Raw genomic sequence first — 26,725 nt, forward strand, 5'->3', positions numbered from 1 at the left:
TTCATACTCTGGTCAGAGAGTTTGCAGTTCAATCAAAATTTCACTTCTTATTTTGAAAACTCTGCATATTATGTCTTCCTCTTTTTCTTATATCCTCAGTTCAATCTCAATGTCAAAGAGTTGAGAAATCCTTCAGATTAATTTTTTAAAAGTGAGTTAATTTTGTTTATTTAATACTTTTAAATTTTATTTCAAAAAATTCTTTGGAATTCTTTCAAAAGGAATTCAATACCTATTAACATTCCCAGGGATATCAGTGGAATAAATTGTAATACAATAAAGGAGAATGAAAGGAAAATATGAATCAATGAAAATAAACTCTAAGGAAATTTTGAACAAAAATTTTGTAAGACTTTTTTGTAAATCAAGTCATTTAATTATGCAGAAAGGTAGTCTAATTTTAGTTTGTTCTTAACATTCTTATAAGCTATTATTAATTATTTCTTTTGGTTTTAATATTTTTGTATATATTTTAAAGAGATAAAATTGTATATTTACTTTCTATAACTCAAACATGATGATCAAAATTTTCGATATTAGCAAACATTTAAGGATTTTTAGATTCGTTTACCTTTTTCTTAGGACACTAATGGCATATAATCATCTGCTATTTTAATGACCAGAGCAGAATGTGTTAATACTACAGGAACTTTGCTTATCAGTAAACATAGAGGACTATCATATACCACTTATTCACAGATCACTGTTTCTTATTTGTCAAATAATATTAAATTTGCTCTGCTGTAATGAAACTTTGTGACCAACTTGTCTCCTTTCCAGTGACTAAGATCTCTCCTGTTTCTGAGCAACAGGTAAGAATAGTTCATCTAATCTTCACCCACCATGGAGTAAGCAAAATGATTATATAATAAAACAAGCTTCATTTGGCTTGTTCTCTGGGTTAATTCATAAAACAACTCAAATAGAAATGACTTCATCATTCATCTGTGAGGCCTAGGTGTATATATTTGGATCATCATTTTGAATTTGGAATAATTTTTTGTCTTTCCTGCCAATCTTGTCTTAAAATGGTAATTTTATTCAGGTACCAGTGCCTCACGCCTATAATCACAGCTATTCCGGAGGCCAACATCTAAGAAGCACAATACAAAGTCAGACCTGGCAATAAAAAAAAAAAAAGACCATGAGACTCTTATCTCCAATAAACTACCAAAAATGCAGGAAGTGGAACTGTGGCACTAGCCTTGAGCAAAAGAAGCTCAGGGTCAGCATCCAGGCTCTGTGTTTAAGCCCCATGACTGGCATGTGTGCACACAAACACACACACACATCAATGTTGCTTTTAAAGATCGTGGACATTTTGAATCATTAACCCTTATAAAAAGATATATCTACCCTCGTCAAATACCTGTCCACACCAAGACCAATTAATATCAAGGCTTTCTTTGTGGGACACAATAAGCAGGAAGATATCATTATTTGCATCCCCATGTCCTATAATGTGATTATGTTTTTTATGTTTTGCTTCCCTCATGTTATTTTAGTTCTTATAATCTTTGTAAAACTTTTTTAGTACCATATAGAACTTTAGAAAATATTTGTTTACTATGCATATATTTGACAGTATACTTTTATATACAAATCCCCCTTTTTTCTTTGACATTTCATGAGGACCAGAAAAAGAAAAGTTTGTAACGTGATGCATTGGGTGTCTGTGCAATACTAATGGATTTTGAAAAGCTGTACATAGTACAGGAATCGTAATGGCAGTTCTACACACACAGGCACACACACATGTACTTATACATGCCTTTTGTAAAAAAACTTAAAGAAAAAGTTTTCTTGGTGTGTGCTTGAAACTGAATAAACTGTATTGGCCTCTCCTACCACATTTCCCGTCCCTAATCTCATTTCTGCAGCTCTCTCATGCCATGGAGAACAAACACAATCTGCATTCAGAACAGGACTCTTACAAGTTGAATGGAGTTATTTTGGGTGAGTCATTGAAAACACAGTACAAAACCTTTTCTCACTCACCAGAAATGCATTTCTAAAATAAAGCCAAAATGAACAAGGCTTGGCAAATGTGAGGGTGGATAAAATGGGGAGAGAATGAGGCCACTGCCAACCCCAGAAATGGTTTAGTAAACAGTTTTGGCAATTTCTTAACTCTAAACTCTACTTCCCTTTACCATCACCAACTAAAAATTATGAGGTTGAGAAAATCCATCACAAACTAATAATCCATGTCCACTAGCATTGTACAGCCAGTAGATCCACAATAGTTTAGCAAAAACTTCTTCTTTTGACTATATTTCCTTCAGCAGTTATAAAATATAAACATTTGATAAGCAATAATGATAGACAATAATTAGAATTTTATATGAAGATTAAACTGGCAGTCTTTTAAAGTTGTTCTTAAGATACATGAGGTTAAATGTGTACCAATGACTCCCTGTAATCCTAGTGGCTCAGGAGGCTGAGTTCTGAAAGTGAAGGTTTGAAGCCAGCCCAGGCAGTTAAGTCTAGTCTCCAATTAACCACCAAGAAGCTGGAAGTGGAGAAGTGAGCCAACTGGTAAAGTACCAGCCTTGCCCAAATACTAAAGGATAGTGCTCAGGCCCTGAGTTCCAGGTCAGTACTGGGAAATGAATAAATGAAGAATGAACGGATGGGTGGATGGATGAATGGATGGATGGATGGATGGGTGGATGGATGGATGGATAGATAACAAGCGCAGTCCCATGAAAGTTAATCAACAATAAAATCTTAAAGGAAATAGGCTTATGCAGACAGAAAATAACAAACTAATTCTTAGGAAATGTCTTAAGTTACTATTACAGTTAAAAATATACTTGATGGTCCATGCTACTAGCTCAAGCGTGTAATTCTAGCTATTCAGGAGGCTGAGATCTGAGGATTAATGTTCAAAACCTGCCTGGGCAGGAAAGTCCATGAGACTCTTATCTCCAATAAGCTACCAGAAAACCAGGAGTGTTCCTGTGGCTCAAAGTAGTAGAGTAAAAGCCTTGAGCAAAAGAGCTCAGGGACAGGGTTCATGTCAAGTTCAAGCACCATCATTGACCAAAAATAAAAATTAAATTAAATTAAAAATATGTTTATGCACATGATAGTTCTGGATATTTAACAAGCAGGTATTGAAGATTAGTAAAACAGGGTTGATTTTAATTTTACTATTTATAACATGTATGACTTACCCTTTATTATGCAGAAAACTATCTAGCAGTAACATAAATGATTATTTCCCACTCGTCATACATCCATTGAGATTTCCTTCTCAGGAGTAAGGACAAACCTAAAGTCAACAAGGAGACATTGTTAAACATACAATGCTAACTCCGAACTCTTGTTATAACATTTGAAACTCTCTAAAGTCATCTTTGTGTGTATCTGTGTCTGACTGTCCTGGGTCTTGAAGTTAGGGTCTGAGTACTGTTCTGGAGCTTTTTTACTCAAGACAAACACTGTACCACTTGAGCCACAGCTTCACTTCCAGATTCTTGGTGGTTATGTGGAGATAATAGTCTCATGGACTTTCCTGCCCCGACTGCCTTTGAACCAAGATCCTCAGATTTCATTCTCCTGAGGAGCTAAGATTACAAGCATGAACCACTGGCACCTAGCCTGAAAGTCATCTTTAACCCCGGTTGACTCAGCATATTGGTATAAGTAAAAAAAAAAAAAAAAAAAAAAAAAAGAGTCCCATAGTCACATAAGGCAAACCTCCAAGTTATGGGAACAAGCCAAGGAACACTGATTTAGTTGTGCAAGTATTTCCCTTGAACTCCCTGAAAATTATTAATTTCCACAATATAAGGGGGCAGTTGTTGGGAAAAGAAATGAAAAATCTATTTTTGAAATTTAATTTGCCTATGGGAATACTCATTTCAAAATAAGCAAACAGGTATTTCCTTACTGTATTTAAAAGCAAACAAAGTACTGTGTTTTCCACATTTGAGAAATTTGTTTTGCTTCACTTTGCCCTGGGAGTTAAATAATTGCTTCAACTTAGGAAATAAAAAACCTACACAGCCTTTAAAATATTGTTTGTTTTATCTTGGAATTATTTTGTCTCATTTATTTGTATTCAGTTATTCTGTACATAATGTAAACATTAAGGAGACTTGTTTCTTTTTTCCCCATACTTCTAGGTTTTGGTGGGTAATTGGAGATTGAACTTTCCTGCCTGGGCTGGCTTTAAACTAGGATCCTAGAACTCAGCCTTCTGAATAGCTAGGATTACAGGTGTGAGCCACTCAGCAATATTTCCTGGTATTAAGATTCAAGAACAAAAGTAAAGCCTTCCCATAATCTTGTGTTCAAAAAATGCAATATCAAGCAAGGTTCCATTAATGTTTATTTAATGCAAGAAAGTTTGTTAGATTTGTTACGTAGTATGTTTGGCTGAATTGCATGAGTATTGAATAAATAGCCTCATGTTGAATTTATTAACAGATTGTTATTAAATAAAAATCATAGATAAAAGCATACAGATTTTTGTCTGTATAATTTTTAAAGGGTCTACTAATCCCATGACTTTCTTTAAAAAAAAAAGTCAGCCTAGTTGTTATGTTAAAACTGTTGAAATTCTTTATACAATAATACTAATGTCTAATTAGAGAAATGCTATCAGAAGCAATTATTGCAATGAAGCCAAAGTTATAACAATGTTAAAAGAAGATGCCTTTGATACTAGTCATGGTAGTGTACAACTGTAATCCCAACTATTGCTAGGCCATTCAAGGTCAATGTGGGCAAAGGTAATGGGACATTCTGTATGAAAAACCAAACTGAAAGCAAAAAGACTAGAGTATGATTCACATTGTAGAGTGTTCTCTGAGTCCAATTCCCCATTACTATAAAAAGAAAAGAAATGAAAAGACAACAACCATGAAGAAAGAAACCTCAGACCTAAAAGTCAAGATAAAAGTTTGGCTATGGTGTGTGTGTGTGTGTGTGTGTGTGTGTGTGTGTGTGTGTGTGTGTGTGTTGAGTCACTAATACTGGGCAAGTCATATTTCTCAGTGATCCTGGCAGCCCTTTTCCTGTTTCCCAAGTAAGCTGTTGTAAACCCACTGAAGTGATAATCATAAATAACCTAAAAAAAATGGCAAATCCAGTGGATATTTTTGAGCCCTCATTTCATAGTTAGCCTTAGAACTTCCATCAGGATTCAATATGCCTCTCATTACTTTCTTGGAATTGCATTTTTAGATTCTCCTATATCTCAGTCTCCTTAACTGGACTTGTATTTCTATATTGTGTTCTTCAGAGTTCTCTCAAGTTCCACACTCTTCCTGAGTGAAGAGAGGGAAGAATCATATTTTACTGGGTCTTTTGGACACTGAAGTAATTTATGTTTTCTTCTCTTAAAGTACATGTTATTGGTGATATTGAGCAAAGGAAGACCATGATGTGATTCATGTAATTCTGAAACAATTCTAGAACAGGAACTCTGGCCGTTGTTTGTAAAACTGATGAGTAGAATAGAAATCGAAGCAGGAGGAAAAGGAATAGGCTTATAGAATAGCACAGGCTTATTCCTGGGGTGTGAGCTTTGGAAATTGTGAGAAATGGTGGAAATATAGATATAGCTTGAAGATATAGCCAATAGGATTTGCTTATGGGCTGAAAGTAGAATATATAGAAAAGAAAGAGAGAAGAATGATTCAGTGGTTTAATTAAGCAATGACATGATAGGAGTAAGAAGATTCAGACAGAGCATTTAACTCTAGTTTTTTGAATAGAGTAGGATCCTTTCTCTTTTTCATTTCTCCCTACCCTAAATCTGTTATACCAAAATGAATCCTTACTAAAACTTACATCTTGAGAGTCTTTCATGTTTGTGAAACATCCTGAAATGCTTTCCAGGAGTGGAGCTCAAGGCACTGTGATTTGGAGTAGAAACTGTATGTGACAGTGCAATTTTCTCCATATTTCCTGGTCCTGGTCTTGAAGGAAACATTAGTGCAAACACCAAAGCCATGTGCTGAGATACTCAGGTTCGCATTTAAAAGTTAACTTTTGTACCATGAAAATAAAAAAGTTCTAGGTATAGTGAAGGTTTCGACCTCAAGTTTGCTATGATTGAAGAGTCCTCACTTGTATAATTCCTGTCTCTTGACTCTCCCACCCAAGATGTCATTGTATAACTTCAAATTGAAATAAAAATGCAGATCTTAGTGGTGTGTGGCTTGGCTTTTTCTTGGCTTTTCTTTGCTTCTAGTTTTCACACAGAAGAACTTAGACCCACCACTCTCTTAATGATAGATAGAAGAAGTGTTTTCAGAGCTGGATGATGTTAATGAGTAAGGCCTAGATGGCAAATATCTTTTTTTTTTTAAATTTTGGTACTTAAGAGTACAGTGAAGAAGCAGACAAATTTGGAGAAGGTCCACTTTGAGGCCAGGTACAGTGGCTCATGCCTCATCCTAACTACTCAGAACACAACTATGGTTTGAGGGTAGGTAGGGCAAAGTAAAAGAAAACAAAAAAACTAAAAAACCCAACATACTGAGACCACTGTTTCAATAAGAAACTGGTAATTCAATCATGATAGGCTCCTGTCATCCCAGCCAAGAGGGGATGACATAAGTAAGAAGATGGCCCCCCAGGGAAAATAACACCAGATTATACCTCAACATAAAAGCAAAAATTGGGCTGAGAATCTGGCTCAAGCATAAGAGGAGATCCTAAGTTTAAACCTTATCTCTGAAAAATAGTGATATAATTAAAAAATCGAAGTCTGAGATAGATAGCAGTTGTAATGAAATAGTTTGAGAGAAACAAATGTTGGAAGGTGTTAAGTTTGGAAGATACTATTATGCATCCCCGGATGGGCACGGAAGTATACCTATAAAATTCAAGAGAAATAATTGAATTGGAATGGAATTTAGGGGGTCATAAACAGATATATACTATATAAAGAAAAGTTATTTGGGGGCACTAGGTGAGAATTGGTAAAGAATATTAAGAAATATGTAAGACAGGATTTGGGGGGTATACCACATTTTAGGGGCAGATAAGTGAAAAGAATTCAGCAAAGAAAATTCAGCTGAGAAAAATGAAGTGGTATGGGAAGAAAATTCAGAAAAAATGGTATCCAGCCAGCAACTTAAAGAAAGGTTTAAAGGAGGAATAATCAACTTCACCAACTTCCCAACAAGTTGATGAGGATGAGGAGTGAGGATTGCTTCTGAATGTAACAGTATACATATCATTGCTGACCTTTACAACAACTAGGAAGAATGGTGAATAATGAGACCTGATTAGAGTGAGAATCTGTGGGCTGGTTCCTTTTAGAGGAGGGAAACAGGAAATAGAGCAGGGTATTGAAACTAGAAGAATTAACTTGCTAACACAGAACAAAGGGGCAGGAAAACCATTATACAAAAAAAAAAAAAAATCACAGAAGTCAGTGCCTAGAGAAATCTGAAGAAAATGCCAAGTTCTAAGGTTTTGTCCCTTCTGACTTCATTCGTGATTAATTTTAGTATTAAGCCTTCTTACTACTAGCACTTCTCAGGAATTGAGAAATGACAGTGGCAAAGTGATCAACTTGTGGAAACCACCCTTCTATGTTTCACTTCATAGAATCAAGTTGTTTAGGTTCCATGTATGGTGCAATCATGTAGTATTTGTCTTTTTATTCTTTGCTTATCTCATACTCACTTGTGTTACCACAAATGACAGGACTTCAGTATTTCTTATATGTGTATAATATTCATTTATCCCTTGTTGCATACTTAGATTGACTATATCTTGGTTGTTGTGACTAATATTTCGACAAACCTGGGAGTTCAGGTATGTCTTCCACAGAATGATCTCATGTGCACGTTAGATGGGCAAGTGAAATCAGGATGGGGGAAATAAGCTTATGGAGGGGCTCAGACACTTGACCATTTGCTATTGTTCAGGCAATGGGCAAGTCTGATAGAAGGAGGGAGAGCTACAGTTGAAAACAATAACTCAGACCATGTGATTCTGAGGTGTAATTATGGGAGGTAGGGAGTTTCTGGGATGATGAGGTAGCACCAGGGTGTGACACTGGTAGTTAACATTGAAGTCCAAAGGCAAAGTCCTGTGTTGCACTGAGAAGGTCAAGATGTTATGAGTCTTGGGTGCTGGGTGGAGCAGCCTCATAAATACTGAAGTCACATATGAATCACTCAGGATGAGACAGGAAAAGGGGAGAAAAGGGCTGCAGAGACTACTGAATCGAAATGTGAAGCCGTGAGGGAATGAATGATGGAGGAAGTTAGGACACCACACTGACAAAATGAACAGACTCTAGAGGGTGGCCTTTTTTGTAGCTATCTGCTTCTGTGAATGTTATTGGGAAACTAAAAGCTTCAAGTCACTAAGCTGCCAACACTGGCAGCATTCCTGAAAAGCTTTTAAAAAGTTGAACTTTTGAAACGATTAAAGCTTTAAATTACCTCTGAGGTCCAACACATTAGCAAAGTAAATATTAACAAAGATTAGTCTATCAAGCCCATTTAAAACCATTATCACTTAAGCACAAATAGGGCTCTGAAGATGGAGATGTATTTGGAAAGTGGCAAGGCAAGAATAGAAGGAGAAAGGGAACAAAAGATATTGAGCTATGAAATAAAGAAGGAAGGAAGAAAGGAAGAAGGAAGGAAGGAAGGAAGGAAGGAAGGAAAGAAGGAAGGAAGGAAGGAAAACAAGGACAAGAAAAAAGGAAAGAAAAGAAAGGAAGAGAAAGATAGAAAATGAAAAAAATAAATTGTTTTCAAATACAGTGGTGAGGTTTTCCATATTCTAACAAAGCTAAATTCTCAAAGTCAATACATACATTTTCACAGATTAAAAGAGGACAGAGGCTTATATATGAAAATCATAGATGTTCTACTCTCTGAAGTAGAAGGCAAGGTAAATCATAGCTTGTTGTAGATCTCAGTACTGAATAGTAGAAGAAGCTATAGTTTAGTAAAGAAAAGAAAAAATCCAGATTAATCTTGGTGATCTGTATTGATGGTTACCTACCAAACCACTAGTGTTCTACCATCTCATAATCAGAAACATTTGTGGGGCCATTCACACATGATGCTAAGAGACAAGGCAGCAACCTTGTGACCATGGGGGAAGCCAGACTAATAAAACAATTTGCTGTTAAGGTTCTCAGATTTAAGAAACAGAAATGCAAGGCATCCAGTTAAATTGGAATTTCAGAAGACAAATAATGCTGCATGGTAGGTATTTCAACAATTATGCATTTTCCCAAGAACTCGATTAAATTTTTAGTATTTTTGTGCCCATACCCAGAGCCTGGGTACTGTCTCTGAGCTTTTTCACTCATTGTTGGTGCTCTAACTCTTAAGTAACAGCTCCAATTCCAGCTTTTTTGCTGATTAGAGAGAAGAGTCTTACTGGCAGGCTCAAACCAAAATTTTTGTAACTCACACTACAGAGTAGCTAGGGTTATAGGTGTGAGTCACTTATGCTCAGCCTTAAGCATTGCTAACTTACCAATTCTTCAGCTTTCTTGTAGCTTCCAACTATCCTTGCATTCAGAAATACAAAATTTATTCATTACGCATCTGTAAATAAGCCCAACTTCTGAAACTCTGAAGTCAACAACCAAAGTTCATGAGAGGAAGAGAACAAGATAAAATAAATTAGTTATACAAGAAAAAAAACAACAACACAAAACAGGACTCCTAGTCCTTCTCCCTCTCTTCTTCCCCCTCTTTCTTTTCCCTTCTTCCTTCTTCTTTCTTCTTCCTTCTCTTCCTGCATTTCCTTCTTCTCTTCTTCCTCCTCTTTCTTTCTTCATGGGATTTGAACTTAAGCTCTCGCTCTTGCTAGACAAGCAATCCACTAGTTGAGCTACATTCCTGCTCATTTTCCTTCTCTCAACCTTTCAAACAATGAACTTGACCATCAGAGAACATCCACTGAAACACAAAAGCTTTATCATGCCAAGGGCATGTTGAACAAATTTCAAAAAATTCATGCTTCCACTATTTTCAGTTTCTTGTTATATTAGGGCAATACTTGGCATATATTTGAAAAAATTGGCTTCTAAGTGTTGATAGAAATGAGTATCTAAGAGGAACTGTTAAAATTAACAATTCTTCAGTTTGTTTAGATTCTGGCTTACTTTTGACAAGTCAGTTTCACCTTTGAGGATTCTATTTTGAGGTAGCATTTTACCAAAAGAAGTTTGTGTTCACCATTAATAACTTCTAATCTGTGTTGTTTCAAGGAAGAAAGCCGGATAACATGGTGTTCCTACTAGTGGCAATCTGGTATAAATATCATTCAGATATTTGCTTTGGCCAGTTTTCACTTGCCTGAATGTGTGAAGAAATACACAAACCCAGTGTCAGGCAAATACCACTAAAAAGTATTCTTATTTCACTGAATGAAACATATTGGTAAAACTGGGTCACTTCAATTTATATTTAAAAACTACTTCTGCAGAGCACTAGTTCATATGTAGATGGAGAAAAAAGTCAGGCAAGACACCAAAACAGTAAGTTCCTCTTGACTAGAGCAACCTGTTAAATAAACTCTTGCTGCTTTTAACTTCAGAGCATTTTAACCCAGCAGCCAACATCTATAAATTTTTTAGAATTCCTGGTTCTAGTATCTCAGTGATCAATGAAAAAGTGCTTTAGCAGTCAATTCAGTGTCATAATAATTACTTTTGATATTGCAAAATTTTCTACCAAACCTTTGTATCTTAATGCATATGTATTTGTTACCACTGTTCCCTTTATTATAAAGCTATGTGAAGTTTTTATTGATACTTAAATTAAGAAATTTTAACCATTTACATTTCTACTTACCCAGTAAAGAGTTGGGTTGTACAATTTTTTGTAGGACTAGGAACTGAACTGAGGGGCTTGCATCCTTTATAAGAACTCTGCTACTTGATCTACCCCCGCAATCCATTTTTTATTTTCAGTTTGTTTTCCAGATAGAGTCTCATGCTTTTGCCTGATCTAGCCTCGACCCACAGTCTTCCAATCTCTGATTCCATATGACTGGAATTATAAGTGTGTACCACCACTGTATAAGATGCTTACAGAATCCAGAAAGAATTTGAGTTTTAAGATTTTTGTTTCTGATACCCAGAAACTTGACAACTAATGAGGAGCACAGTGAGGAGCTACAGTGTAAAGCACATTATCGTCTTATGGTTTATAAGCTAGTGCTTTAGTATAACTTAAAAAAAAAAAAAAACACATGAAAAACCACAAATCAAAGAGGAACATTTTTGGCTGGAGAACAATGAAAGATTCCTAGTCACATGGTGCCGGGCTAGATTTACCTCCCCTGGGTCCGGGGATGCTAAGTTTACTCCCTTATCAGTGCTCCCCTGTTCACCCTCTCCCCTGGGCGCCTGACCTGCAGGCACCAAGGTGGAGTGAAGGGACACTGGGCAAACCTCAGGTGCATGTTGCCGAACGAGACCCCTTTTTCCTCCCTCCTCATACCCACCAAGGAGGCCAGGCGTGCATGGATCCCGGAGACTCTTCAGAGAGCAATCTGTTTATTCAAGGGAGGGGCTAACAGTAATATGGCAACGATGACAAGAAAAGGGGTGATAGACCAGGAACTGGCGATAGGCCAGCGAGCTTGTCCTAGGACCCCCTCATGGGCTAACATCACTTCCCATAGTCCCGCCCTCTGGACAAAGCCTGTGAAAGGGGGCACACATGCTCGCTGGCAAGAAGTGGGGGGCTGGTCTCAAAGCTACCCCTTCTGGTTCCAGACCCAGAGGGAGATAGGTGTGGCTTACTTCCACACTGCCCCAGGGCTGGGGGAAGAGCAGCATCTCCGGAGTGCTCTCATTGCCCTTCCCCCTTCAAGGCCAAGCTGAATCCCCAACAACATGGTTGTTATTTGTTTTTCTGTTCTTTTTTTTTCTGTAGAACCATTGTTAACTACATTTCAAAGCATTATTTTAACAGGAAAAAACGTTCTGGTATCAGTGAGAAGAATGATTTTGACTAGGAAAAGTCTGAAGATGAGAGAAAAAGAGCAAGCAAGAAAAGGTATGACATTGATTTGAGACACTGGAGCATTGTGGAAATACAGACATAACACCATTTTTCCTCTTCTGGGACTTAAAATATAGGAAATAAATATCATTCATTAATTAAAACAAATCAGCATTGCTGCCATAGCATTATTGAGACTAAGGAAAGTGGGAAAGAAAGAAATGGATTCAAGAAGTAACACTAACTTTTTTTGGAAGATCCAAGAGACATGAACAGTTTCATTGGCAACTGAAACTAGAATTACTGTTACATGTATGTAGAAGAAATACTAAGTATGAGTTTGTTGTGATAGGACATACAAGGCCTGAATCTGGTTAGACAAAAGATATTCCCTTAAAATATTTTAATATAGGATTATTCAGATTAAAAGTTTTAATTTATAGCTGGTATGATGGCTCACATCTGTAATCAGAGCTGCTCATGAGGCTGAGATCAGGACAGTGAGGGTTCAAGGCCAGCCAGTCAAAGACTCCATCTCAGTCATAACTAAATGTAGTGGTACCCACCTGTCATTCTAACTATGCAGTAAAGCAAAGATCAAGAAAATCAAAGTTCCAGTTCAGTCTGGATGGGTATGGGTATGGTACATGCAAGTAATTCTATGCTTGTCAAGGAGCCTAAATAAGAAGATCACAATAAAGGACAGCATCAGCAAAAGACAAGAACCTTTCTCAAAATAAGCAGAAGAAAAGGGCTGGAGTTAAGGCTCATGCAATAGAGTTCCTGCCTATCAAGGATAAAGCCCTAAGTTCAGACACCAGTATCATGAAAAGGAATTTTGAGATACCTATAATAAATTACTCATTATGAAATTAGACAATTCAAATCAAAGTGACAAATAGCTCATAGATTCACAGTGAAATGTTGTGCTTTAAAGGCTAAATTTCCTGTGTGGACTTACCTGTCTATTCCCTTTTTTCCCCTCCATATTTAAAAAGTAATTTTAGGCTGGGTGTGATAGTGCATCACTGTAATTGTAGCTACCTGGGAGAAAGGAATTGGGAGGATCCTGGTTTGAGGCCAGCCCCAGCAAAAAGTCAGATTTTATCTAAAAATGCTCCAGAGTTTTACAGAAATATTTTATAGCTTTCAGAATCTCAAAAGAATATTAATTTATGTGTTATGAGGAGACACAGAAAATGTTTTCGGGGACATTTTCATACTTTGGCAAGTGACTAGACTTTAAAAATATTTTATAATATGCTATATAATCTAAGGAAACATTTCTGGCTAAATAGGTACATATTGTACAATTTGATTTTCAGGATACAATGTCTTAACAGATAAAGGGATGAACAGCCCAATAATGTTATCACTTGTGTGAATGAGGATCAAACACTTGACAAATTAGTGCTAGTCAGACGTTTTCTGACCTATATAAAATGTATCATCCTTTTCACATCTGGTTATTGAAGGAAAAATATGCCAAATTGCCTAATGACCATTTTTCTGTCCAGATTGTAGGATGTCCTTTCTTGAATCTCAAATGTGAAAACGATCTCATGTATACTCCTATTTTAGGTCTTGTATTTTTGTAGGCAGAGCTGAATCACACAATATCCAAAATGCTTAGTATGGTACCTGGCACTTTTTCACATTGACTGGATGAAATGACTTAAAGACTAGTTCACAAGTTCCATTGACTCTGATGGTAATATCAGTATTTTTGCTACATGGTTACTCAATATGCAATTGTTATGTAAATAACATGCTACAGGTAGCATTATATAGAATGATGTTTCTACTTTTGGAATTATCTCTCAGTTAATAAAGCTTTATGTTGAAATTTGCTGTGATGTCCAAAAATATACATACACATTTATGTTACACATCTAAGTGCAGTATCTAAATAGATTTAAATTATATGTAAAGAAGTGTGTATATATATATAGGTTGTATATAGACATAGGTTATATATGTATAAATATGTTATATATACATATACATACATACATATTGTCAATACTGGGGCTTGAGCTGAGGGCCTTGACCTCTTGCATGGCTTTTTCTACTCAAGGCTGGTATTCTACCACTTGAGCCACACTTCCACTTTTGGCTTTTTAATTGTTAATTGGAGACAAGGTTCCCACAGACATTTCTTGCATGGGCTGGCTTCCGATCTTGATCTTCAGATCTCAGCCTCCTGAATAGCTAGGATTATGGCATAGCTACTTACACTCAGCTCATTGATATTTCAATTATTTTCTTACAACTGGATTTGAACTCAGAGCTTCATGCTTCTAGGCAGACACTCTAGTGCTTGAGCTTTTCCTCCAGCCCTACCTACCTCCCCCACCACACACACATCGTCTTCTGGGTTCTGTGCCAGTACTGAGGCTTAACCTAAGGGGCCAGGTGTTGTCTCTGAGCCATTTTGCTCAAGGATCTAGGACTTGAGCCACAGATCTACTTTCAGATTTTGTTGGTTAATTGTTCTCTCTTTTTATGACTTATTTATTTATTCATTCATTCATTTATTTTTGCCAATCCTGGGGTGTGGGGGTGCTGGCTGTATATGTAGAGGGGCGGTCCCTGATTGACCTCCCCGCCTCCCGCCCTGGGACCGAATGGCCGGAAACTATTCCTACGCCTCCTGGGTCCGGAACCAGAAAGAGTAGTTATGGCTTGGCCCGCCTCCTGTCTCGATCTCCGGTCCACGTGGATGCCTTCAAGATGGCACCGCCGGTGCCCAGGGGAGGTCCTATTGGGGCATGACATCAGCCCGTGGTGGGAGTCCCAAGATGCCACCCTGGTCGAGACAGCCCTGCTCAGCCAATTAGCAAAGCCCAGCTTCCCGCCTTCCCCACCATAATAAAAGTCTTCCCTCTGCACCCTGGGCGAGGAGTTCAGTTCAAAACCCCAGACTGCCTCCCTGGAGTCTTCTGTTTCTCTGCGCCTATCGCTGACATGTGAGAAGGGGCAGGGGCAGAAGATTTCAGTAGCTCACTCTCCTTGGCTAAACACAGCCCAACGAGAGCACGCCTTCACCTTCTGCAGGTGGAAGATAAGGCTGAGTGCTCTCTCATAGTTTTTGGGGTTTGGGCATTTCCCTGGGAGATAAGGGAAAAGGGATTCATCAGATCCCGACATCTGGCGCCCATGCGGGGCGGAATCGCATGGCCGGGAATTTCGGGGTACAGTATCCCCACAGACTGTGTTTAGCGATTGGGTTGGAGGAGAGATCCCACTAAGATGGGCCAAGCGCATAGTAAGTGGAATGAACCAACCGTTAAGATATTATGGTTCATGGTCAAAAATACCGGACAGCCCATCTCAGATCCTACCATCAAGCAGATCTGGGAGAAGCTGACCCAGGCCATCCCGTGGTTGGTTATAGCTAACCCGCTTTCCTGGGAAACCTGGGACCAGCTGGGGAGGGAGCTGGACGGCAAGGAAGAGGAGATAGGAGATGACCTCCCTCTTGTGATTTTTCCAATCATCACCTCTCTCAAAGATTTGCTTTCTACAGGAGAGAATCCACTGGGTCAGGCAGGAGCTGCAGAGGAGAGCCCCGGGGGAGAAGGAGAAGGAGAAGGAGAAGATCCCCCCTCGGACCCGCAGGAGGAGGGCCTGATGACCCATCCAGACAGGCCTGCAGGGTGCCGCAGGCCGCCGATCTCAATCATGGGCCTAGTTCCCAGAATCCTGGACTAGATGCCGCACTCCCGAGACACACGGCCAGGGAGGGGGGAAGCCGGCAGCCTCTGCCGTCGCTCCCCCCCTCCCCACCAGACAGGTCGCCCTGAACCCGCGATGGCCCACCACACTTCCACTGCGATCACCGCCAGTGTGGCTGCTTCCGCAGCTCGAACAGCCGCTGCCAGACTTTCTACCAGGTATAGGGATGGTAGACTTTGATGTAGCAAGCATAACAGCTGGGTGGGAACCGGAGGAAGTCAAGGAGTTTTGAGACCTTAGGAAAACGGTCACTGAGAAGGGACCAAACTCTTCTTGGGCTCACGCCCTACTCTGTGGCCTGAGCAACCAGTTTGCCAATGCACAAACGTGGAGACACGTAGGTCAGACTGTGCTTGATAAGAAAGATTACATGAGGTGGTACGCATCCTTTAGGAATGCATGCTCTGATCAGGCTGAGAAATTTCATGCAAACAATCCTCCAATCCCCATCACCTTCGAAATGATGTATGGGCCCGCCAATCCACATGTCACTGACTTTCCACAGGTCTCTCTTCCCGCATCCTACCGGAAGCGAGTGTGGGCCTTGGGGATGTGGGCATGGACATCCTTAGGGAAGGGGCCCTCAAAGACCACATTAGAAGTTACTCAGGGGGTGACAGAGGACTTCGTCTCATTTATCGAGAGGGTGGAGGAAAGTATTCAGGCGAAGGCTCCTTGGTCTCAGATAGACGAACTTGTCAGGTCCTTGGTGTGGGACGGAATGGCCCCAGACCACAAACTAGTTTGTGCAAGTATGAAAGACAAACCTCTAGAAAGCTGGATATATGCCTGTCGGGATCTCAATACTCAGACCCACCGGACACAGGTGCTGACTGCCTCGCTTAATGAGGAGCCCGCTCCTGCCACAGCCAATGGGGCAAGCAGAGGGTGATGTTATGGGTGTGGTGGCCGAGGCCATTTCAAGAGAGAATGTCCTTCAGGCTCTGTAAGACCTAGTGCCTCATCAGGACAAAACTCCGGCCAAACTAAGGTGCTGCCTAAGACACCTTGCCCCCGGTGCAAGAAGGGATATCATTGGCAGAGCGAGTGAAAGTCCAAGTTTGAAGCTGGGGGGAAGCCTTTAAACTAGTAGTGGGGCGCCCTCCAGCCCCATCACCCAAAGGAGGCGACCAGTCTAACAACAAACTAGTAGTGGAGCGCCCTCCAGCCCTGTCACCCGAAGGAGGTGGCCGGTCTAGCGACCAGCTCTGTAACCAACCCGGCGACCTGCCTAATGACCAACCTGAGGTCCACTGGGTGGTCCCAATAGTCTCAGAAGACAGGCCAAGTATGGAGGTTACTATAGCCGGGAAAAAGTTCCGATGCTTACTCGATACCAGAGCTGACCGGACTATATTAAGGAAGGAGGAAGTTCCACCTTGGTGGGATTTGATCTCCGGGCCCCAGACGACAGGAATAGGGGGCGAAGTTGCCAGTGAAGTAACTAGGAACTGGCTTGCCTGGACTGATCCGGATGGCAAAAGGGGAGAAGTACGTCCCCTGATAATGACAGGCTTACGAGACAATATACTGGGTCGGGATATCTTAGTGAAGACCAAGGCCGTGGTCTCGTCAGGCCATGACCTGACAGGTGGCCCTAATGACCATCAGGGAGTGCCTCCGCCTGAGACCTCAAGTCAGGAGGCTCCTGTTTCTTCTACAGGGCCTCACCCCCAATCATAAAGGCCACTGTTCCTACTGTCCCTGCCATTCAATGGCTTCCGGGACCCCCAGTGTGGTTGGAACAGTGGCCACTCCCCTCAAACAAATTAGAGAAATTAAAGGAAATAGTGTCAGAACAACTGTCTCTAGGGCATATTAGACCCTCGCTGAGCCCTTAGAACAGCCCGGTATTTGCTATACAAAAGGCCTCAGGTAAATGGAGGATGGTACGGGACCTAAGAAAAATTAATGAGTGAATAGTTCCCGTAGGCACCCCCCTAAGGGGGCTGCCATGGATTCCCTCCATTCCTTGAGACAGACATCTGATTGTAATTGACATCAAGGACTGTTTCTTTTCCATCCTCCTTAACCCCCAAGACTGTGAAAAGTTTGCTTTTTCCGTGCCCTCAGTTAACCACCAGGGGCCAAACCAAAGGTATGAGTGGGTGGTTCTGCCCCAGGGCATGGCTAACAGTCCGGCCTTCTGTCAGCATTATGTGTCACAAGTCCTTCAACCTCTTCGGAGCCAGCCGGATATTATTCTGTATGTTTATATGGATGACATCATTATTGGGGCAGCCGATGTCCGAGTATTGGACTCGGCCTACAGGAGATTACAAACACTCCTGCAAGGAGGAGGACTGCATATAGCTAGGGACAAGTTTCAGAAAGTATACCCCTTTAAGATCTTGGGGGCAGAACTTAAGCTAGACTCTGTGTGCCCCCTTAAGCCCCAGTTATCCTTCAAGCCATCTTATACTACCATAGAGATGCAAAAACTGGTAGGTGAGATTAATTGGCTGAGGCCTTGGCTTCACCTGCCTACAGAGGAGCTGCTTCCACTCAGTGACTCCTTAAGGGGCAAAGCACCCACTGATGTTATTACAATAACTCTATCACTCCAAGAAATATTCCAGAAAATCCAAAAGGCCCTAGATGTGGCACAGTTAGCTCGCTATAAGCCTGAGTGTCCACTCTGTCTTTGGGTCCTCCCTGGATCATAGCTTTTCTCAGCCGCTATTACCCAGTCCAGCGAGCCTCTTCAGTGGGTGCACACATTGGTGGGAGGAGCTCCCAGAGTTTATTCCCAGCTGGACCAGCTAGCTGACTTAATAATTAAGGGCAGGATGCTTCCCTGAGGCATTATGGGCAAGAGCCCGATGTGATAAACATCCATTACCGGCTGGTAGATATTGAATGGGTCAAAAGGAACCATAACCGGGTGTCTAGTGCCTTAGAGGGCTTCATGGGGACGTTAGATTGCCATTATGGAACTTCGAGGTGGGTGACCTCATTCTCCAAGCTACAATGGACCCCTCCTGTGCTCTTTTCTACCAGGCCTCTTGTCAAGGCTGCAAATGTTTTTACAAATGGGGGAAGGGTGGGGTCTGCTGTGGTGGTATGCCCCGCCTCCTCCCCTGCCTGTGGGAAAGAAAACACCCATTATTTTGAAGCAGTTACTGGGTCTGCGCAGTTTAAGGAGCTATATGTAGTTGCCCTGGCACTGACCCATGTCAAACAGCCAATGAATTTGTTTTCTGACAGTTTGTATGTGGTTAATTTGCTACCAAACCTAGTGTCCTCATATATTAAATTAGATGAGAACCCAATCACCCCTCTGACGATCCAAGTCAGGTCTCTGTTAAAAGGGTGGGCTGAGCTTATATTCTTGCAGCACCTTCGCAGACACCAAGGACTGCCTGGGAACCTGGCACAAGGTAATCAAGTGGCCGATCATCTGGCCACTAATGGGATTGTTACAGCTGTGACTGTCTTACAGCCTTGAAACCTTCAAATGGCCCAAGGATTCCATGAGCATACGTATTTAAACTGGAGAGGGTTACATCATGGATTTCCTTCAGTTCCTATAAAGGATTTTAAAAAGATTATTAGGACTTGCAAGGAATGTATACCTTTTCTGCAAGTCCCTCCTTTGCAATCTCCTGGAGTCAACCCCAGAGGCTTAAAGCCTAATGTTATCTGGCAGACTGATGTAACCCACTACGCTCCTTTTGGAAGGTTAAAATATATATTTATGTCCATCGATACCCATTCTGGGGCCTGCTGGGCCTTGGCACATGCGGGGAAAAGAGCCCGGCATACTTACAATGTTTTGCTATCCTAGGGCTTCCCCTACAAGTAAAGACAGATAATGGACCCTGTTTCACCAGCAAGCCTTTACAGGCCTTTTTCCAAACGTGGAATATTAAACATATCACTGGAATACCGTACAACCCACAGGGTCAGGCCATAATTGAGAGGCATAATAAGACCCTGAAGGATCAATTATTAAAACAAAAAGGGGGAGCCCCCATGACCAGCTGAGGACAGCGATGTTTATATTAAATATTTTAAACTTTTCCAAGGACCAACCTCTGTCGGCTTTCCAGAGACATTGGTCAAGCCAAACACCTTACGTAAAGGTGGAAGCCCATTGGAAGGACCCCCTCACAGGAGCATGGCGAGGCCCGGACCCACTTATCAGTGTGGGAAGGGGCTTCGCATGCATTTTCCCAATCGGGGAACCAAATCCAATCTGGATACCAGCTAGAGACTTAAAATATTGTTCATCTGAATGATCACCCAAGGGCACCTGTCCTTGAGGGATGTCTCCCTTTACTCTCTCTAGGAAAAAAACAGAAACCCTGGTGGATCCTCAATGGGGAGACGGAAGGCCTGCCTGTGTACATTGGCGATGGACCAGTGCCAGCTCTGCCTGCTCCCTGGGCATCGCCTGGCATCCTGTGGCACAATGTTTTGCTGTGGCATCGTCTGCAGCGTTGCACAAGGATTAAAGAAAAAATTTGCACACTGTTGTTCCTTCCTTTGCTCCTCCCCTTGCTGCTTACCTTGGGGACCCCACTGGGGGGAAATAGGAGCTAAAGGGTTTTGACACCTTAATGTTTTATGATAAATGTTTGTAGTAAGCAAGGAAATTGGCACCTTGCTCCAAATGTTTACGTTGAAAAAATGTTTGCTAACCAGTGCTTTAAGCTACCGGCGCCTTGGCTGCTGTGGACCAACGAAAGTCGCTGGAGCCAAAGCTTGGACCTGTTACTACCTCGCTACTGGAGAGAGGGAATGTTGTCTGTGTCATCTCGGGTGTCACCAGATCGGATCAGGACTTCTCTATCTCTTATGGACTGAGCCAGATAAGAGACCCTCCATTGCATTGTACCTGTGTTATAATTGCTCATGTGTTACAACTGTTCATGTTTGCATCTGCTCTTTGTTACAATTGTTCAAGTTATAAGTGACTTATGTTCACATTTGCACCCTGCTTACCTTACCCTCTGTTAGTCAAAACAGGTCTTCATTTGTGGCAGCAGCTAGGGCTGTTTGGGTCAACAGTGGCTTTTTGTTTTTGACCAATTGGGAACCCCATGAGGTTAGTCATAATGCCCATTAGGACCCACTACTGGCCGGGGCCCACAGGCATGGAGCAAAAACATCAGGGCTTTCTCTTGAATGCCAATCCCGCTCTCCCCAAATTCTCTCATCGGGCTGGCCGCCCGGCAGGTAAGTTAGCCTAAAGTGCCAGGACGTTCTTTTGCCAATAACGGGTAAGATCTCCCACTGGGGAGGCAACCTAAGACAGGCACGCCCACAAGTAAGGCCCCTCCTGCTCTTTAAAAAACAAAAGAAGGGGAGATGTGGGGGTGCTGGCTGTATACGTAGAGGGGCAGTCCCCGATTGACCTTCCCTCCTCCCACCCTGGGACCGAATGGCCGGAAGCCACTCCTATGCCTTCCGGGTCTGGAACCGGAAAGAGTAGTTATGGCTTGGCCCGCCTCCCGTCTCGATCTCCGGTCCACGTGGATGCCTTCAAGATGGCGCCCCTGGTGCCCAGGGGCGGTCCTATTGGGGCATGACGTCAGCCCGTGGGGGGAGTCCCAAGATGCCACCCTGGTCGAAACAGCCTGGCTCAGCCAATTAGCAAAGCCCACCTTCCCGCCTTCCCCACCATAATAAAAGTCTTCCCTCTGCACCCTGGGCGAGGAGTTCAGTTCAAAACCCCAGACTGCCTCCCTGGAGTCTTCTGTTTCTCTGCGCCTATCGCCGACACGTGAGAAGGGGCAGGGGCAGGAGATTTCAGTAGCTCACTCTCCTTGGCTAAACGCAGCCCAATGAGAGCACGCCTTCACCTTCTGCAGGCGGAAGATAAGGCTGAGTGCTCTCTCATAGGTTTTGGGGTTTGGGCATTTCCCCGGGAGATAGGGGAAAAGGGATTCATCAGATCCCGACACTGCGGCTAGAACTCTGGGCACTCTGAGCACTGTCTTTGACTTCTTTTTCTCAAGGATAGCACTCTACCATTTGAGCCACAGAGCCACTTCCCATGTTTTCCGTATTTGTGGTGCTGAGGAATCGAATACAGGGCTTCATGTGTGGAGCAAGCACTGTACCACTAAGCCACATTCAGAGCCTTTGGTGGTTAATTGGAAAAAGAAGTCTCAGAGACTTTCCTGCCTTGGCTGGCTTTGAACTGAGACCTCAGATCTGAGCCTTCTGAATAGCTAGAATTATAGACATGAGGCACTGACACCTGGAAAACTTGCTTTTAATAAATAATTTAATAGTGAATTTACAGTCCCTATTAAAACCTACTGATAATTCATCTTTGGGCAATCTATCATTAGCAGTAGAGTTTCAAGTAATCCTTAAACCAACACCAAGCCCAAAGGTGGGACATGGAATAAATTGATTTACAAATGATCCACTACCATGAGAATGATTGGAAAGAAACACTACAAATAAGTTTTGCACACACAAAAGCAGGAAGATGTTTTCCCATTAGAAATAAAGATATTTGAACACATAATTCTAAGGGAGGTAAAGTCCCCTAGGGAGAAATGGGAAATAGGGAAATGGGAAGAAGAAGTATTTCTCTCAAATATTAATGAGATTATTTTTCCTGCAAAGAGCACACACTACCTATACACACATCTGGCTTTCTTGGGTCTGAGGCATGCATTGAACTTAAAGGGATGTTATCCTATGCCTCTATGTTAATAAATGCCAGCATGCTCAATAAGAGTACTGATTGTGTACTGTTGCTTCTCCTTTAAAATCAGGGCTTACCTCTTCCAAATTACATATTCCAAGCAAGAGGATCTAATGAAACTCTGGTGCCCAACTGCCTTAAGTCTCTCAAAGCCTCAGTACTGCCGTTTGCTCAGCAGCCACTCCACTCCTCTGTCTGCTATTTCCTTCAACTAAGAATAGTTGCACCCTAGGCAAGCTCAGGACATAATTCCTACCCTCACTTAAAGACTTGGGTTAGTTGGATAAAAATGATACTTAAATCATTTTACCTGGAGTATCTGAGAAGAATTGTCCATTCCCTTTTCTTGTCATTACAGTGTTATCCTGGATCTGTCAGAGTAATGCACTCCTGTGATTATAGCTACTTTGGAAACAGTAGGAGGTTCTCAGTTTGAGGCCAACCTAGAGCAAAAAATTGGTGTCACTTCATTTTACCTAACAAACGAGCAAGGTAGTTCACATCTGTACCCCTAGCTATGTGGGGAGCATAAATAGGATGTTTGTGGTCTGAGGCTAAACCTGAGCAAAACCACAGAAGACTATCCCAAAATTAACTATTGCAAAAAAAAAAAAAGGATAACAATGTGGTTTAAGTTGTAAGGACCTGTCTAGCAAGCACAAGACCCCAAGTTTAATACACCAGTTCTGCTACACACACACACACACACACACACACACACACACACACACACACACACACACACACAGAGTTAACCTTTAAGTTTGGATATGTCTTATTCAGTACCCTATTTCCCACAATGTGAAAACAATGAGATAGTATGGAGAAAAAGCAAAGATTTTGGAGTTTGTGGGGGTTCTATTTAGTAGCTGTGTTTATTCTGTTGGCAAGTCTCAAGTTCCTCATGGTTTGGTTTTATTACTGGCTGAATACAAACAACAACACTGCTTGCTGCTGGAGGTTAATAAGTACTCAGATATATACTGTGCCTCTTGTAAGTCCATTCGCATATTATCTCATGTATAGCTCAGCAAACTTCTGAGATAGATAGTATTATCACACATATTTTTATAACCAAGGCAATTAAAACACAGAAAAGATAGTTGTACAAAGATGTATTCTTCATAAGTGTGAGGCCAGAATTTGAACACTGGAGAGTGTAACTCCAGATCACTTGTGCATTTATTTCAACAGTGTATTTTAAATCAATTCTACTGCATAAAGCTTTTATATTTAAAGGTCTTTATTTTCACGCCTTTCCAGATTTCAGAAAGTCTTGCAAGGCTGTACTTTTGCTTTTGAGTATAATCATGTAAATTCAAAAACTGCTATGCCTTTAATCTAGAAATCTTTCTCCTAGTCCTTCATATACAAACAGAGCAAATTCTTTACTTCGCATCAGAACTTGAATGTGAAGCCTCTTCTCATGACAAGATCTTTTTACTCTTCTCAAGCATCTTGCTGTCACTTCGGAGACTCCCACGCTCACTCAGAAAGGAACCTGAGGTCCTTTGCCTCCTGCACTGTGATTGCATAGGAAAGGCGTTCTGTATACAACACTTCATTGAGACTGAGCTGGGGGAATTCAGTGGGACTGTAGAGAGTACCCTGCAGTGAGGGAATCCTCACTTATCTGGAGCAGGGGAAAGTAGAAGCATATTTTTTTAAAGATAATGTGAAGCAAGAATTTGGAGAATCCACTGTCTCTTAAATATAAAAGTAAGAACCATGCTTGCTCTACTCTTCCAAGACTGGGTGACCATAGGGAAAGGTGATGTGGGTTACAGTGTGGAAAATATATTAATAGGAGATTAGGATGGTAAAGATAGAAGAGGATAAATAATTGGACTATAGACATGTTTTGCCAAAGACAACATGTCCACATCTTGAATTTCATATAAAAGAGCAAGATTCATTTGAATTGACGAAAGTATTGTAAGGTCAGACAGTGATTCATGCTTGCAATCCCAGCTACTCAGGAAGTGAGATTGAAAGGGTATTTCTAGCAAACCAAGGCAAAAGTTAGTGTGACCCCTCTCTCCTTTCTCAAAAAATAAGCCAGGCCTGCTGGTATGGATCTGAAATTCCAATATGGAAGAAACAGAGAGCAGGAAGATTGAAGTTTCTGTCTATTCCAGGCAAAAAGTTTGTGAGACACTGTCTTAACCAACAAGCTAGATCTTGTAGCATAAATCTGTAATGCTTGCTTACGTATAAGTAGGAAGACTGTGATTAGTCCAGGCACAAAGATATGACTCTATTAAAAAAAATAACCAAAGTGTAAGAGGGCTAGGAACATGATTTAAGTAGAAGATAACCTGCTTAGCAACAGCCAGTACTGTAACAATAATAATAATAATAATAATGAGAATTATTCAAATAACATGACTTTTTAAACTTTTTAAAAATAGAGGTTCCAGGCGAATCCTACACAAAACTGATCTGCTTTCTAACTATCCTGAAAGTATTGAGATACATATGTAATAAAGCACTTCTTTCTAGAGGTGATTTATTAAAACATTTGTCAAGGGGCCTGTTAATATAGCTCAGTGGTAGAGTACTTGTCTAGCATACCCTGGATTCTATCCTCAGTACCCCCAAAACTAAAATAAAATTACGTACAATAAAGTAAAATAAAGTTACATACAATATTAATGTGGTTAATGGAGCCTAATTGGCCCTGAATTCATCAAAACTAAAATTTAAAAACTATGTAAACTATTACTAAAGATTTCTTTGTTCCTAATGAAATTCTTTTGTAAAATGTGCTCTGTATAGCAAATGAATGAATCATATTTAAGCTAATGATCAGTGAATTTGAAACTAGACAAAAATGATAAAGGGAGCCAGGCACTAGTGGCCCATGCCTGTAATCAAGCTACTCAGCCAGCTAAGATCTGAGGGTCACAATTCAAAGTGGGAGCAGGAAAGTCCTCGAGACTTTTATCTTTAATTAATCACAGAAAAAGCCTTCAGTGGCACCATGGCTCAAGTGGTAGAGTGCTAGTCTTAAGCAAAAAGAGCTCAGGGAATATGTGCAGGTCTAGCATTCAAGCCCCAGGACTGACAAAAATATGATTAAAGGATACCAATAACAGTTTGGGAGCTATCCACACATTGACTATAATTATAATTAAGAAAACTTCTAGGAAGTAAGATCCAATTCTGAAGGGTGAAAGTTCTAGGAATCTGTCTTATAATGAATTTAAGGTTTGAAGAAGAGAGCAAGGACTAAGTTAGAAAGGGTGGGTAATGCCACAGAAACAAGGGGCACCAAGACTGTAGAGAAGACTGCAATGGAAATATGCATTACACCAGGAGAGAGAGACAGGAAGGCGCTGACCCCGTGCATTTAATTGAAAAGCTCCATGACAGATGTCGCAGCCAGGGAGGAGGTAACAATCAGTACAAGAAATATACCCCAGGCCTAACTTATTAAACTGTAACCTCTCTGTACATCACTTTGACAATAAATAAGAAAAAAAAAAAGAAAAGAAAAGCTTTATGACAAGGAGAGGTCTGAAATTCCTGAATTTAGGGCTTTTCTTCCACAGCCACCACTGACACAACTGATTTGGCTCACAAATGCAGGTAATAGGCCAGTTAGCTCAGTTGGTTAGAACGTGGTTCTAATAACAAATGCAAGTAATGCAGATCAGCCCTCGTCTCTGTGCTGCATCTTGCCATAGGTTGATTGTTCCATTGGGTATTCAGTGCAGAACTATCGTTCCAGTCACAATTCAGAAGGCTTTCTTTATTTTCCAAGTATTGTTTGAGTGTGAAAAAATAAAATCAAATGACGCAAGTAGTTTCTGTGGCTGCATTATTTGCTGAAGCTTTGATTGGATACAGTCCAGTAATACCTTTAAGATAGGCCCAGACATAAATAAATAAATATGTAATGTGTATTTTGAAAAGAAACTCCTAAAAAGTCACATGATTTCATGATTCTAATTGACCTTAGAAATAAGAGCCTAACCCCTTGTTTAAAAAAAAAAAATCAAAGATCAAAGGAGGTCAAGGGGCCAGCCCAAAATCACCAAACGAGTTATTGGTAGAGCTAGAACTAGAAGCAATGGAATAATTGTTCCCACTCATTCTACATGCCATCCCACCTCTTAATAAATTCACAAAAATCCCAGAAGGCAAGAGTTTTAGCTCACACATGTTATAAAGCTATATACTATTTTGTTCTATATCAGTCAATCTAATGACAGTGTGACTGTTCCTTTATTATCTGAGATATTATCAAATGAACGTTTTCTACCAATTCAAACCTGGGTTTGGTATGCAAAATTTTTTATCAAATATTAACATCAGTTGTTAAGCAAATTAGTTCAGTTGAACAACTTCCCAGATTTTA

Source organism: Perognathus longimembris, chromosome 4 (genome assembly GCF_023159225.1).
Source record: "Perognathus longimembris pacificus isolate PPM17 chromosome 4, ASM2315922v1, whole genome shotgun sequence".
NCBI classification, from domain to species: Eukaryota; Metazoa; Chordata; class Mammalia; order Rodentia; family Heteromyidae; genus Perognathus; species Perognathus longimembris.